This window comes from Chiloscyllium plagiosum, chromosome 2 (assembly GCF_004010195.1).
Source record: "Chiloscyllium plagiosum isolate BGI_BamShark_2017 chromosome 2, ASM401019v2, whole genome shotgun sequence".
Lineage (NCBI taxonomy): Eukaryota > Metazoa > Chordata > Chondrichthyes > Orectolobiformes > Hemiscylliidae > Chiloscyllium > Chiloscyllium plagiosum.
Genome location: NC_057711.1, coordinates 28080696 through 28094286, shown reverse-complemented (window position 1 = coordinate 28094286; position 13591 = coordinate 28080696). Strand labels below are relative to the sequence as shown.

At 42.2% G+C, this 13591-nt stretch overlaps 1 pseudogene; it reads left to right on the top strand.

Annotated features, from left to right (window-relative positions):
* The first annotated feature begins 2318 nt into the window (after positions 1-2318).
* Positions 2319-2416, top strand: LOC122539749 (annotated as a pseudogene).
* Positions 2417-13591: the final 11175 nt, after the last annotated feature.

The window sequence follows — 13591 nt, the reverse complement described above, 5'->3', positions numbered from 1 at the left end:
CCTCCAATCATGTTGTGTGGCTCTAACACTGTGTTAAATAGGTCAGACTTCAAACAGATTTTATTAATGAAGACTGTGAATCTGTAAGTTGCTCTAGATGATCAGGACCAGCTGAATTGTATTCAGCCAAAATCTGTAACCTCATAGCTCAGTGCATCCATCAATCTACCAGCATGCAATAGAGCAAACTGGTCCCACAACTGATGCATCAGATCTATATTCTGTAGTTCTGTTTCTGTAATCCAGTCATGAATGATGGTGCACAATCAAACAACTCACTGGAGGAGGATTCACAAATATCCCCATTCTCAATGCACATTCATGCTAAAAACAAGACTGATGCATTTCAGACAGAAGTGCTGAGTGAATAACCCACCTCAACCTATTCCTGAGCTCCCCAGCATTACAGGTGTCAGTCTTCACTCCATGTGATATCAGGAAGGGGTCAGAGCCACCAGATACTACAAAGGCTACACTCTCGCAATAATATTGAAGACGTGCTCCAGAACATGACTACAACACTGACATCTACCTGACAATGTGGAAAATTTCCCAAGTGTGTTCTGCAGAGAAAAAAACTGATCTATTATTGCCATATTAGTTTACTCAATTGTCAGTAAAGTGATAGCAGGGATCTTTCAAAAATACCATTAAGCAGTACTTATGAAGGAATAACCATTTACTGATCCTCAGTTTGTGTTTGGTGAGGGTCACTCTGCTCCTGGCCTCATGACAGCCTTAGTCCAAATATAGAATTAGAGAATCCTTACAGTGTAGAAGTAGGCCACTTGGCCCATCAAGCCCACACTGATCCTCCAAAGAACATCTCACCCAGAAACACTCCCCTACCATATACTTGTAATCCTGTATCTCCCCTAACCTGCACATCGCTGAACAAGAGGTGAGGTGAGAGTGACATCAGCATCTGATTCTATCAGGCAACAAGGGGCCCTAGCAAAACTGGAGTCAATGGGAATCAGAGGCAAATTCTTTCCTGGCTGGAGTTATACTGAACAAAAAGGAAGATGGTTATGGTAAATGGAGGTTTGTCACCTCAGCTCCAAGACATCTCTGCAGGAGTTCCTCAGGTGAATGTCCTAGGCCTAACCATTTTCAGCTGCTTCACTAATGACCTTCCCTCCATCCTCAGGTCAGAATTGGGGATGTTCACAGATGATTGCGCAATGTTCAGCACCAGTCACAACTCCTCAGATAATGAAATAATGTATCCAAATATGACAAGACTTGGACAACCTACTTTCACTCCACACGAGTGGCAAGCAATGGTCACCTCCAAGAAGAGAGAATTGAACTTAACCACGCTTGAAATGCAAAGGCACTACAATCATTAAATTTCTGACTATCAACATCCTGGAGACTACCATTGACCAGAAAATGAGCTGGTCCAGTTTTTAAGTACTATAGTTACAATAGCAAGTCTGCTGCTAGGAATTCTGCAGTGAGTAAATCAATTCCTGACTCCCCATTGCCTGTCAGTAACTTAGAAAAAGGGAGGCAGTGGGATAGTGGCTACGTCATTGGACTAACAATCCACTCTGGCACAAAATTAAAATGAGAAAAGTTGCCCGACCATGGCTAACAAGGCAAATTAGGGATAGTATTAGATCCTGGAATAGGTGTACAAATTGGCCAAAGAAAGCCAGAGTCCTGAGAATTGTGAGCAGTTTAGATTTCAGCAAAAAGGATTGATTAAGTGGAGGAAAATGGAAGCTTGCAGGAAACATATATACTGACTATAAAAGCTTCTATAGGTATGTGAAGAGACAAAAGATTGGTGAAGACTAATGTAGAAACAAAGAAAGTTATAATGAGGTACAAAGAGATGGCAGACTTACTAAATACATAGTTTACTTCTGTCTTCACAAAAAAGTACACAATTATCATCTCATAAATGTTGGAAAACACTTGGTTCAGTAAGAGAGAGGAACTGAAAGGCATCAATATTAGTAGGGAAATGGTGTTGGGGAAATTTATTAAATTAATCCCCAGAGCCCAATAGTCTGCATTCCACAGTATTTAAGGAGGTGGACCTAGAAATATTGGATTCATGTTTCAGGATTCTGTAGTCTCTGTAACAGTTCCTGTGGTTTGGAGGGTAGCTAATGTGGCCCCACTATTTAAACATGTACAGAGGAGATGGAATTATAGACCAGTTCACCTGACATCAGTAATAGGGAGATGAAAAAAAGCAAAGCATCTGGAAAATAGTAGCAGGACTGGGCAGAGTCGGCATGGGTTTATTAAAGGGAAATCATACTTAACAAATCTACTGGAATTTCTTGAGGATGTAATTAATAGTGTTCGCTTCAGTAGCACATATACTAAAATTGGAATGATACGGAGATTAACGTGGCCCCTGTTTGACATGAAAATTCATGAAGCGTTCCATATTTTATGGCCCTCTTCAGGTGCAGTGGTAATGTCCCTACCCCTGAACTGAAAGTTCAAGTCCTACTTGCTCCAGAGGTGTGTTTTGGTATCTCTGATGGATTGGTTAGAAAACAGGAGTAAGTAGTAGAGTTGATAAGCGGGAGCCAGTGTATGTGGCTTACTTGGACATTCAGAAAGTTTACAATAAGGTCCAATAGAAGAGATTAGCGTGTTAAAATAAAGCACATGAAATTGGGGTAATGACATGGAAAGACAGCTGTTTGGCAAAGAGAGAACAAGGATTAAGAATAAATGCCTCTTCTTCTGAGTGGCAGCCAGTAACTAGTGGAGAACTGTTAGGATCAGGACTTGGTCCCCAGCTATTCACAACATGAATAATTTCAGTAAGGACTATCTCCGAGTTTTCAGAGGATACAAAGCTAGATGGGAGGGTAGGCTGTGAGGAGGAGGCAGAGTTGCTTCTGTGTGATTTGAACATGTTGAGTGAGTAGAAAAATGCATGGCAGATGAGGTGTAATGTGGACTCGTGAGGTTAAAAACAGAGAGGCAGCTTATCTGAATGGGGAAGGTATAACGAGACCTGGGTGTTCTGTACACCTTCGCTGATAGTTAATATGCAGATGCAGCAGGTAGTGAAGAAGGCAAATGGTATGTTGGCCTTCATAGCGAGAGATTCAGGACAGGAGCAGGGATGGCTTGCAGTAATTACACAAGGGCTTGGTGACACAGCATCTGGAGTATTGTGTGGAGTTTCAGACTCTATATCTGAGGAAGGATATTCTGGTTATGGAAGGGGTGCACCAATGTTTTATCAGACTATTTCCTGGATGATGTAGGAAGAGAGACTGGATAGTTTAGGATTATATTCACTGATGTTTAGAAGAAGGAGGGGAATGTCATAGCAACCTATAAAATTCTAACAGGACTAGACAGGGTAAAGGCAATATGCACGTGATGACCAGGGAGTCCAGAACCAGGAGTCATCATCTAAGAATTTGGGGTCAACCACTTAGGACTGAGATGAGAATGTTCTTCGCCCAGATAATACTCAGGAAGACTGACTGAAGACGCAGGAAGATTTGCATCAGTACAGCAGGGAGAAGGGAGTCTGTAGAAATTTATACGCCCAATGGTAAGGTCATGGGAGTGCTGCTAAATAAACAGATCTTACAGGACAGGTTCATAGTTCCTTGAAAGTGGAGTCACGGGTAGATAGGATAGTGAAAGAGGTTCATAAAATCATGAGAGGCTTGGACAGGGTATATAGGCAAGGTCTTCTTCCTGGAGTGAGTAAGCCCAAAACTGGAGGGCACATGCTTAAGGTGAGAGGGAAAAGATATAAAAGGGACCTAAGGGGCAAACCTTTTCAAGCAGACGGTGGTACGTGTATGGAATGAGCTGCCAGAGGAAGTGGTGGAGGCTGGTACAATTGCAACATTTAAAATGCATCTAAATGGGTATATGAATAGGAAGGGTTTGGAGGGATATGGGCCAAATGCTAGCAAATGGGATTAGCTGTATATAGGGTATCTGGTCGGCATGGACAAGTTGGACCGAAGGGTCTGTTTCTGTGTTGTATAATCTATGATTACCTTTCTGATAAAAATGCAATGTGATGTAAAAATGTGACTTGAGGCTTTTGGTTAAGATGTTGAGAAAAAATGCCACATTTATAGTTTAGTTTACTCATTACCTGCTTAGTAATGTTCAGTCAAATGTTGATTTTTGTTGGAGTTAAAATTTTAAAAGGTGAAATCTTGTACAGTTTCTTTATGTCAGTCACTGGGAAATTACTAGCTCTTCTTAAAAGCTTTCTGTATGAGAATTGTAACAACAGAAAGAACATCCTGAATGTAACTCTTCAGTTTCATCAGCATGTAAAAGAGATTAAAATTCAGTAGGGTTAAAGAATATCTTAAAAGTTAGCAATTTCTGTCACTTAGCATTTAACTCACACCACTATGATTCAGTGATTTTCAAAGCAAGGAAGTAAGAAGCCATTGTGTAGGTCTGGGTGACAGACCTAAGTCTCCAGGAAAAAAATCCAACTAATCAATTATTAAAATTTGGATGGAGCAACAGCCCTTGTTTTGTTGGTAGAATCTTACAAAGTAGTTTCCCAGCAGGCACACAATTCATTTTTCAGTTTAATGCTCAGTAATTGATATTCCAAGACTGAAAGTGATTCAACTATTCATGAGAAAATGTAGCTGTGCATTGATTGACACATTGCAGATTTCTGTTGATCTCTTTTTGAAAGACTTCCTGAAGCATTTACGTCTAGGTTTGTTACAAAAATCCAACTTACCTTGGTTCCAGGTAGATGCCAAAGCTGACAGATCCTGGCAACATGACAGCATGTTTTGTTTAGCGTTTTACAGTTGATACAGCTCAAAGATAACAGCATGCCTGCATGTGGAATGGTGTGAAAGCAACAACGACAGAATTCAGAATGGCACCGTGTAAAGGGCCCTTGATAAACAGAACCATAAAACGTTGAAGACTGGAGGACGAAACTAAAAACATTCTGCTATTAGCAGGTGCTGGGCAGTTAGGGCTTGCGGAGATCGTGGAAGCTGTCAAAAGAATCTAAGACATGGCATGAGGGTTAAGGAGAAGCCCAGCAAGCCAGCCAGTTCAGCTGAGGCTCAGAAGAAGGCATCAGGTGGTAAGGTGGTGGTAGAACATTACTAGCTCTGTGCTGCTGGCTGCTGTGACAAAGGCAGACTTTTTGAACAGTAGTATTCTGCTCAGACTAGCTAAAGGCTTGGAATCATGTCTGAGGGTCAGTGCTAGAGTGCAGGCTCAGAAATCTTGGGCAAGGGATTTAATAACTGGGAGGTGAGCAGTCACTGAGGCAGTCCAAGTCAGAGCAAATTCAGAGGATGGATCTTTGGAATGAAAGAGTTGAAATCCCTCAGGAAAAGAAAAACAATATCAGGAAGATTTTTCGGACTCACTGTGATTACTAATATCCAGTATGGCGTGTTTGACCACATATTTTGTTATTGCACATTTCTATCAGATAACTCTAGATGCTAGAGAATAAAACAGATATTGTAAATTGTTATGCCTTTCTGAATTTGTACAGTATAATTTGTTTATAAACAAAGTATCCAGGATTTCAAATTTACCCTATTGCTAAACAAACCTTTACTGGTCCTGAACTGGAACAGGGATCTGGTCTAGGATCGGAACATGCTAACTCTTTGGCATACAAATTTAGTGACTCCATCTCATTTGTTAATACTGTTCACTAAGACAGCATCAAAGAAAACCCTCAGCATCTTTTCTTTAGTAATGTTCTTTAATATTCTTTAATCCCCCTCCCCAACACTTCATTCTTTTCTACAATAATGTGAGAACTCATGGCTGTCTTTGAGACAATCATTGGAAACGTCATAGAGTCATAGAGATGTACAGCATGGAAACAGACTCTTCGGTCCAACCCATCCATGCCGACTAGCTATCCCAACCCAATCTAGTCCTACATGCCAGCACCCAGCCCATATCCCTCCAAACCCTTCCTATTCATATACCCATCCAAATGCCTCTTAAATGATGCAACTGTACCAGCCTCCACCACTTCCACTGGCAGCTCATTCCATACACGTACCACTCTCTGTGTGAAAACGTTGCCCCTTAGATCTCTTTTATATCTTTCCCCTCTCACCCTAAACCTATGCCCTCTAGTTCTGGACTCCCCGACCACAGGGAAAAGACTGTCTATTTACCCTATTCACGCCCCTCATAATTTTGTAAACTTCTATAAGGTCACCCCTCAGCCTCCGACGCTCCATGGAAAACAGCCCCAGCCTGTTCAGCTTCTCCCTATAGCTCAAATCCTCCAACTCTGGCAACATCCCTGTAAATTTTTTCTGAACGCTTTCAAGTTTCACAACATCTTTCCGATAGGAAGGAGACCACAATTGCACACAATATTCCAACAGTGGCCTAACCAATGTCCTGTACAGCCGCAACATGACCTCCCAACTCCTATACTCAATACTCTGACCAATAAAGGAAAGCATACTAAACACCTTCTTCAATATCCTATCTATCTGTGACTCCACTTTCAAGGAACCATGAACCTGCACTCCAAGGTCTCTTTGTTCAGCAACACTCCCGAGGACCTTACCATTAAGTGCATAAGTCCTGCTTTAGTGGGCGGCACGGTGGCACAGTGGTTAGCACTGCTGCCTCGCAGCGCCAGAGACCCGGGTTCAATTCCCGCCTCAGGCGACTGACTGTGTGGAGTTTGCACATTCTCCCCGTGTCTGCGTGGGTTTCCTCCGGGTGCTCCGGTTTCCTCCCACACTCCAAAGATGTGCAAGTCAGGTGAATTGGCCATGCTAAATTGCCCGTAGTGTTAGGTAAAGGGGTAAATGTAGGGGTATGGGTGGGTTACGCTTCGGCGGGTCGGTGTGGACTTGTTGGGCCGAAGGGCCTGTTTCCACACTGTAAGTAATCTAATCTAATCTGTAAGTAATCTAATCTAAAGATTTGCTTTCCCAAAATGCAGCACCTCGCATTTGTCTGAATTAATCTCCATCTGCTACTTCTCAGCCCATTGGCCATTAGAGAACCCAGCACCAATCTTTGTGGCACTGCACTGGTCACAGGCCTCCAGTCTGAAAATCAACCCTCCACCACCACCCTCTGTCTTCTACCTGTTCTGTATCCAAATGGCTAGTTCTTCCTGTATTCCATGATATCTAACCTTGCTAATCAGTCTCCCATGCGGAACTTTGTCGAACACCTTACTGAAGTCCATATAGATCACATCTACCACTCTGCCCTCATCAATCTTCATTGTTACTTCTTCAAAACACTCAATCAAGTTTGTGAGACATGACTTCCCACGCACAAAGCCATGTTGACTATCCCTAATCAGTCCTTGCCTTTCCAAATACATGTACATCCTGTCCCTCAGGATTCCCTCCAACAACTTGCCTACCACTGAGGTCAGGCTCACCGGTCTATAATTCCCTGGCTTGTCTTTACCGCCCTGCTTAAACATTGGCACCACGTTTGCCAACCTCCAGTCTTCCGGTACCTCGCCTGTGATTATCGATAATACAAATATCTCAGCAAGAGGCCCAGCAATCACTTCTCTAGCTTCCCACAGAGTTCTCGGGTACACCTGATCAGGTTCTGGGGATTTATCCACCTTTAACCATTTCAAGACATCCAGCACTTCCTCCTCTGTAATCTGGACACTTTGCAAGATGTCACCATCTATTTCCCTACAGTCTATATCTTCCATATCCTTTTCCACACTAAATACTGATGCAAAATATTCATTTAGTATCTCCCTCATTTTCTGTGGCTCCACACAAAGGCCGCCTTGCTGATCTTTGAGGGGCCCTATTCTCTCCCTAGATACCCTTTTGTCCTTAATATATTTGTAAAAACCCTATGGATTCTCCTTAATTCTATTTGCCAAAGCTATCTAATGTCCCCTTTTTGCCCTCCTGATTTCCCTCTTAAGTATACTCCTACTTCGTTTATACTCTTCTAAGGATTCACTCGATCTCTCCTGTCTATACCTGACATATGCTTCCTTCTTTTCTTAACCAAACCCTCAATTTCTTTAGTCATCCAGCATTCCCTATACCTACCAGCCTTCCCTTTCACCCTGACAGGAATATACTTTCTCTGGATTCTCGTTATCTCACACGAAGCCATTCAGCCCCTCGTAGCTGTTCCACAATGGAATGAAATCCTGATTAATCTTAACTCCATGTTCCTCCATTGATTCCATTTCTCTTGAATACCTTTGTTTTTTTAAAAAACCTAATTGTCCGTGGGACATGGTGGAGGGCAGTAGCGAGGCCAGCATTTATTGCCCATTCCTAGTTAAATGTGGATTGCCTTCTTGAACCATTGAAGTCCTTGCAGCAATTGATCTGTCAATGTGCTTCGGAAATTTTAGCAGAAAGCACTCAGTTAAAACTAGACTAATGCCAATTGTGCTTGGAAAGTGACATTAACTTATAACCATATAAAATTCAATTATAAACCATTAGCTTGTTTGCTATGATAGGGAATATTCTGTAAATACACAATATGCTTCTCATTGCAAAAGTGCAGCAATTGGTGATACAGATGGATCATCTCAGCAAGACAGATGGGCTCAGGGGAACAACTTGACACAAAGAGTGGAGAGTAGTGCGACAAATCTTAATGCAACTTTCACTGTTACATGACTGATGGGTACAAAACGAGAGGGATAGTGAGAAGAAGTTCAATCAAAGCAGTAGAGCAAAAGCAGTGATGTTGTAATGCAACAACTCCAAATCTAAAATAATAAAGTAATTTTAACAGCTAGTTTCCAGATTAAAAAGAAATTATAGGTTCAGAGAGCAATTTTGCCTGGAGTGGCAGAGGCTGAGGGGTGCCCTTACAGAAGTTTATAAAATCATTGTTGGTCAGGGATGATATCACGGCTGTGCGAAAGGAGGACACTATGGCGGTCTTGGGTAGTGAGGCATTGTGGATGGAGCTGAGAAATAAGAAGGGTGCAGTTACATTGTTGGGGCTGTATTACAGACCTCCCAACAGTGCATGTGAGGTAGAAGAACAAATAGGTAAACATATTATGAATAGATATTGAGGCAATAGGGTAGAGGTGATGGGAGATTTTAATTTTCCCAACATTGACTGGGATACACTTAGCGTCAGAGGTCTGGATGGAGTAGAATTTGTACAAAGCGTCCAGGAGAGTTTTCTAGAGCAGTATGTCAATAGTCCGACGAGGGAAGGGGCCGTATTGGATCTGGTACTGGGGAACGAGCCAGGACAGGTGGTAGAAGTTGCGGTGGGAAAGAGTGACCACAATTCTGTAAGTTTTATAATACTCATAGATAAAGATGAGAGTGGTCCTAAGGGAAGAGTACTACCCTGGACCAAGGCCAATTATATCAAAATTAGGCAGGAGCTGGGAAATGTGAATTGGACACAGGCATTTGAAGGGAAGTCCACATTTGAGATGTGAGAGGCTTTCAAAGTTAGGTTAAAGATAGTGCAGGATAAGCATGTCCCGTTGAAGGCAAAGGATAGGAAGGGCAAAATTCGTGAACTGTGGATGACAGAAGAAATTGTATGACTAGCCAAGAGGAAAAGGAAAGCGTACATAAGGTCTAGGCGGCTGAGAACAGAACGGGCCCTGGAGGAATATCGGAAGAGTAGGACAAGTCTTAAACAAGGAATCAAGCGGGCTAAAAGGAGTCATGAAATAGCTTTAGCAAGCAGGATTAAGGAAAATCCCAAAGCATTTTATTCTTATACAAGAAGCAAGCGGGTAACTAGAGAAAGGATTGGTCCACTAAATGATAATGAAGGAAGGCTGTGTGTCGAACCGGAGAGAATGGGTGAGATTCTGAATGATTACTTTGCATCAGTGTTCACTGAGGAGAGGAACATGATGAATCTTGAGATTAGTGATAGAAATTTGATTAGTCTGGATCACTTTGGCATAAGAAGGGAAGATGTGTTGGGTCGGCTAGAGGTTATTAAGGTAGACAAATCCCCAGGACCGGATGGGATCTATCCCAGGTTGCTGAGGGAGGCGAGAGAGGAAATAGCTGGGGCCCTGACAGATATCCTTGTGGCATCCTTAAATACAGGTGAGATGCCAGAGGACTGGAAGGTTGCTCATGTTGTCCCCTGTACAAGAAGGTTAGTAGGGATATTCCGGGTAACTACAGACCAGTGAGCCTGACGTCGGTGGTGGGGAAGTTGCTGGAGAGGGTACTGAGGGATAGGATCTATTTATATTTAGAAAAGAATGAGCTTATCAATGATAGGCAACATGGTTTTGTGCATGGGGAGATCGTGCCTTACCAACTTAATAGAGTTCTTCGAGGAAGTGACCAAGTTGTTAGGTGAAGGAAGGGCTGTTGATGTCATAAATATGGACTTTAGTAAGGTGTTTGATAAGGTTCCCCATTATAGACTAATGGAGAAAGTGAAGTCATATGGTGTGCAGGGTGTTCTAGCTAGGTGGATAAAGAACTGGTTGAGCAACAGGAGACCGAGTAGTAGCTGAAGGGAGTTTCTCGAAATGGAGAAAGGTGAACAGTGGTGTCCAAAGGGGTCAGTATTGGGGCCACTGTTGTTTGTAACCTACATAAATGATCTAGAAGAGGGCACTGTTGGTATGATCAGCAAGTTTGCAGATGACACGAAGATTGGTGGAATAGCAGAAAGCATTAGAGACTGTCAGAGAATACAGGAGGATATACATAGACTAGAGAGTTGGGCGGAAAAGTGGCAGATGGTTTTCAAGGTGATGCATTTAGGCAAGTCTAATTCTAGAGTGAATTATACAATGAATGGAAGAGCCTTGGGAAAAGTTGATGGGCAGAGAGGTCTGGGAGTGCAGGTACATTGTACCCTGATGGTTGCTGCACAGGTGGATAGAGTGATCAAGAAGGCATATAGTCATCGGACGGGGTATTGAGTATAAGAGCAGGCAAATCATGTTAAAATTGTACAGGACATTGGTTCGGCCGCATTTAGAATACTGAGTACAGTTCTGGTTGCCATATTACCAAAAGGATGTGGACACTTTGGAGAGGATGCAGAGAAGGTTTACGAGGATGTTGCCCAGTATGGAAGGTGCTAGCTATGAAGAAAGGTTGAGTAGGTTAGGTTTACTTTCACTAGAGAAAAGGAGATTGAGGGGGGGCCTGATTGAGGTTTACAAAATCATGAAGGGTATAGACAGGGTGGATAGAGACAAGCTTTTTCCCAGGGTGAAGGATTCAATAACGAGAGGTCATGGTTTCAAGGTGAGAGGTGGAAAGTTTAAGGGGGATACACGCGGCAAGTACTTCACACAGAGGGTGGTGGGTGCCTGGAACGCATTGCCAGCAGAGGTGGTAGAGGCAGGCATGGTAGATCCATTTCAGATGTGTCTGGATAAATGCATGAGTAGGTGGGGAGCAGAGGGATACAGATACTTAGGAATTGACCGACAGGTTTAGTCAGTACATTTGGATTGGCTCAGGCTTGGGGGAACGAAGGGCCTGTTCCTGGGCTGTAAATTTTCTTTGTTCTTTGTTCTTTGTTCATAAGGGGCATGGAATGGGGAGGGGGAAGAGAGATGGGGGAGCATCCAGAACTAGAGGGCATAGGTTTAGGGTGAGAGGGGAAAGATATAAAAGAGACTTAAGGGGCAACTTTCTCACGCAGAGGGTGGTATGTGTATGGAATGAGCTGCCAGAGGAAGTGGTGGAGGATAGTACTATTGCAGCATTTACAAGGCATCTGGATAGGTATATGAACAGGAAGTATTTTGAGAGATATGGGCCAAATGCTGGTAAATGGGACTAGATCAGTCTTGGATATCTGATCGGTGTGGACAAGTTGGTCTGAAGAATCTGTTTGCATGCTGTATAAGACTCTACATACATACTAACTCTGTATTTCTAGATTCTCTTTGAATATTTCTAGAATGCATGTGATAAAACTATATAGGACTCAAACATTACAGAACACAGGTTGGCATGGTGGCTCTGTGGTTAGCACTGCTGCCTGACAGTGCCAGGGACCTGGGTTTGATTCCATCCTTGGGCAATGATCTGTGTGGTGTTTGCATCTTCTACCCATGTCTGCATGGTTTTCCTCCCACAGTCCAAAGTTGTGCATGCTAGATGGATTGGCCATGCTAAATTGCCCATAGTCTCCAGCAATAGGTGGGTTAGCCATGGGAAATAATGGGTGGGTCTGGGTGGGATGCTTTTCAGAGGGTTGGTGTAGACTCGATCGGCCAAATGTAGGGATTGTATATAATGCTGTGCAACACATTGTGCATTTTATAGTATATTGTTCTTTACTCTTTTATTTTTTCACAGTATGCAGGAATTGTAAATGTGGCCAGCGTTTGTTATCTATCCCTCAGGTCTTGGACAATTCAGAGGGCAGTTTGGAATTGTGGGCCTGGGGTAACATGTAAGCCAGATCAAATCAATAGCAGACATCTTTTCCGAAATCACAACTCTGAACCAAATGTGCTTTGTTCAATAACTTGGGACTAAGGAATAGGTGCTGTAAGTGAGCCAAATGTGTGCCAGACATACACATATTTATAGTAACTTCTTTGGAGGAAATAGTCATTTCCTGTTATTGCAACAATACTATGCAGTTTCTTCACTTTTTTCACAGATTGAAAAGTTCCTACGGTTTAGCATACACATTTCAAAACAGAAACACAACTTAATTCTGAAAGTAAGAGCCTTTACGACATGGCACAGTAACAATTTGCACCATCCTGACTTTCAGGAAGGCTGTTTTCATGTAAGATTGAGTACCCACTACTGTGCACTGAACATGTGTACCAATTTTGCACCATAAAGAAGATTTAAAGCAAAATAGTGTGTTTTGGAAATATGCTTCCTGGATTCTATCAAGCTGTTTTTGGATGTTCTTCCAGTTTTGAATCTCTGAAATATTCATTATATATTTTAAACCAAAGGACTTCAGCTTTGAATATCAATTTCAGCAATAAATTGACTCAATTTTTTTTGTTATGCCCTCACATAATTTTTATCTTTGAAATGTGTTTTTAGTTGTTGTCCCTTCAAAGCTTTATGAGGTGGAATATCAAGAATAAATCAATTGCAACCCGGAACCATTTATTTGAATAGCTAAGAAAGTACAACCAAAATGGTTGTGGTAACTTAGTGTACTATAAAACCTAGGAGACATTTGTTGGTTATATCAGGGGACTGGTACCATGTTATGTTCAAAAGACTTGCCTGTGCCCTGCTTTAATGTTTCAATTCCCCTGTTTATTTTAGGTTACTAACCTAAGATAACCAAAATCGAGTTGGAGAGATTAGGATAGTGTCTTTATGTATGTATTGGTTTCAGAATTCTTTGTCACCGTTAGCTCATTGGAAAAACACTGAAGCAGAGTTTGTAATTTATCAATCTGCAGCTTTAACATGAATGCATAGAAACAGGAAAAGATTTTGGGAATCCTTTGGCTGCGGGCTGTATTCATTTGTGTCACAACCCCAGGGGAGCACTATTCGCACATACACAGTACCAGTCATGGTGATCTGTCACTGGTTAGCCATTACTCTGTGGTCAAGGACACATGCTCAACTGTTCCTGAAGTCTTTTCAGGAGGTGGCAAGAATTATACAATGAGATATGCTCCAGTTGCATT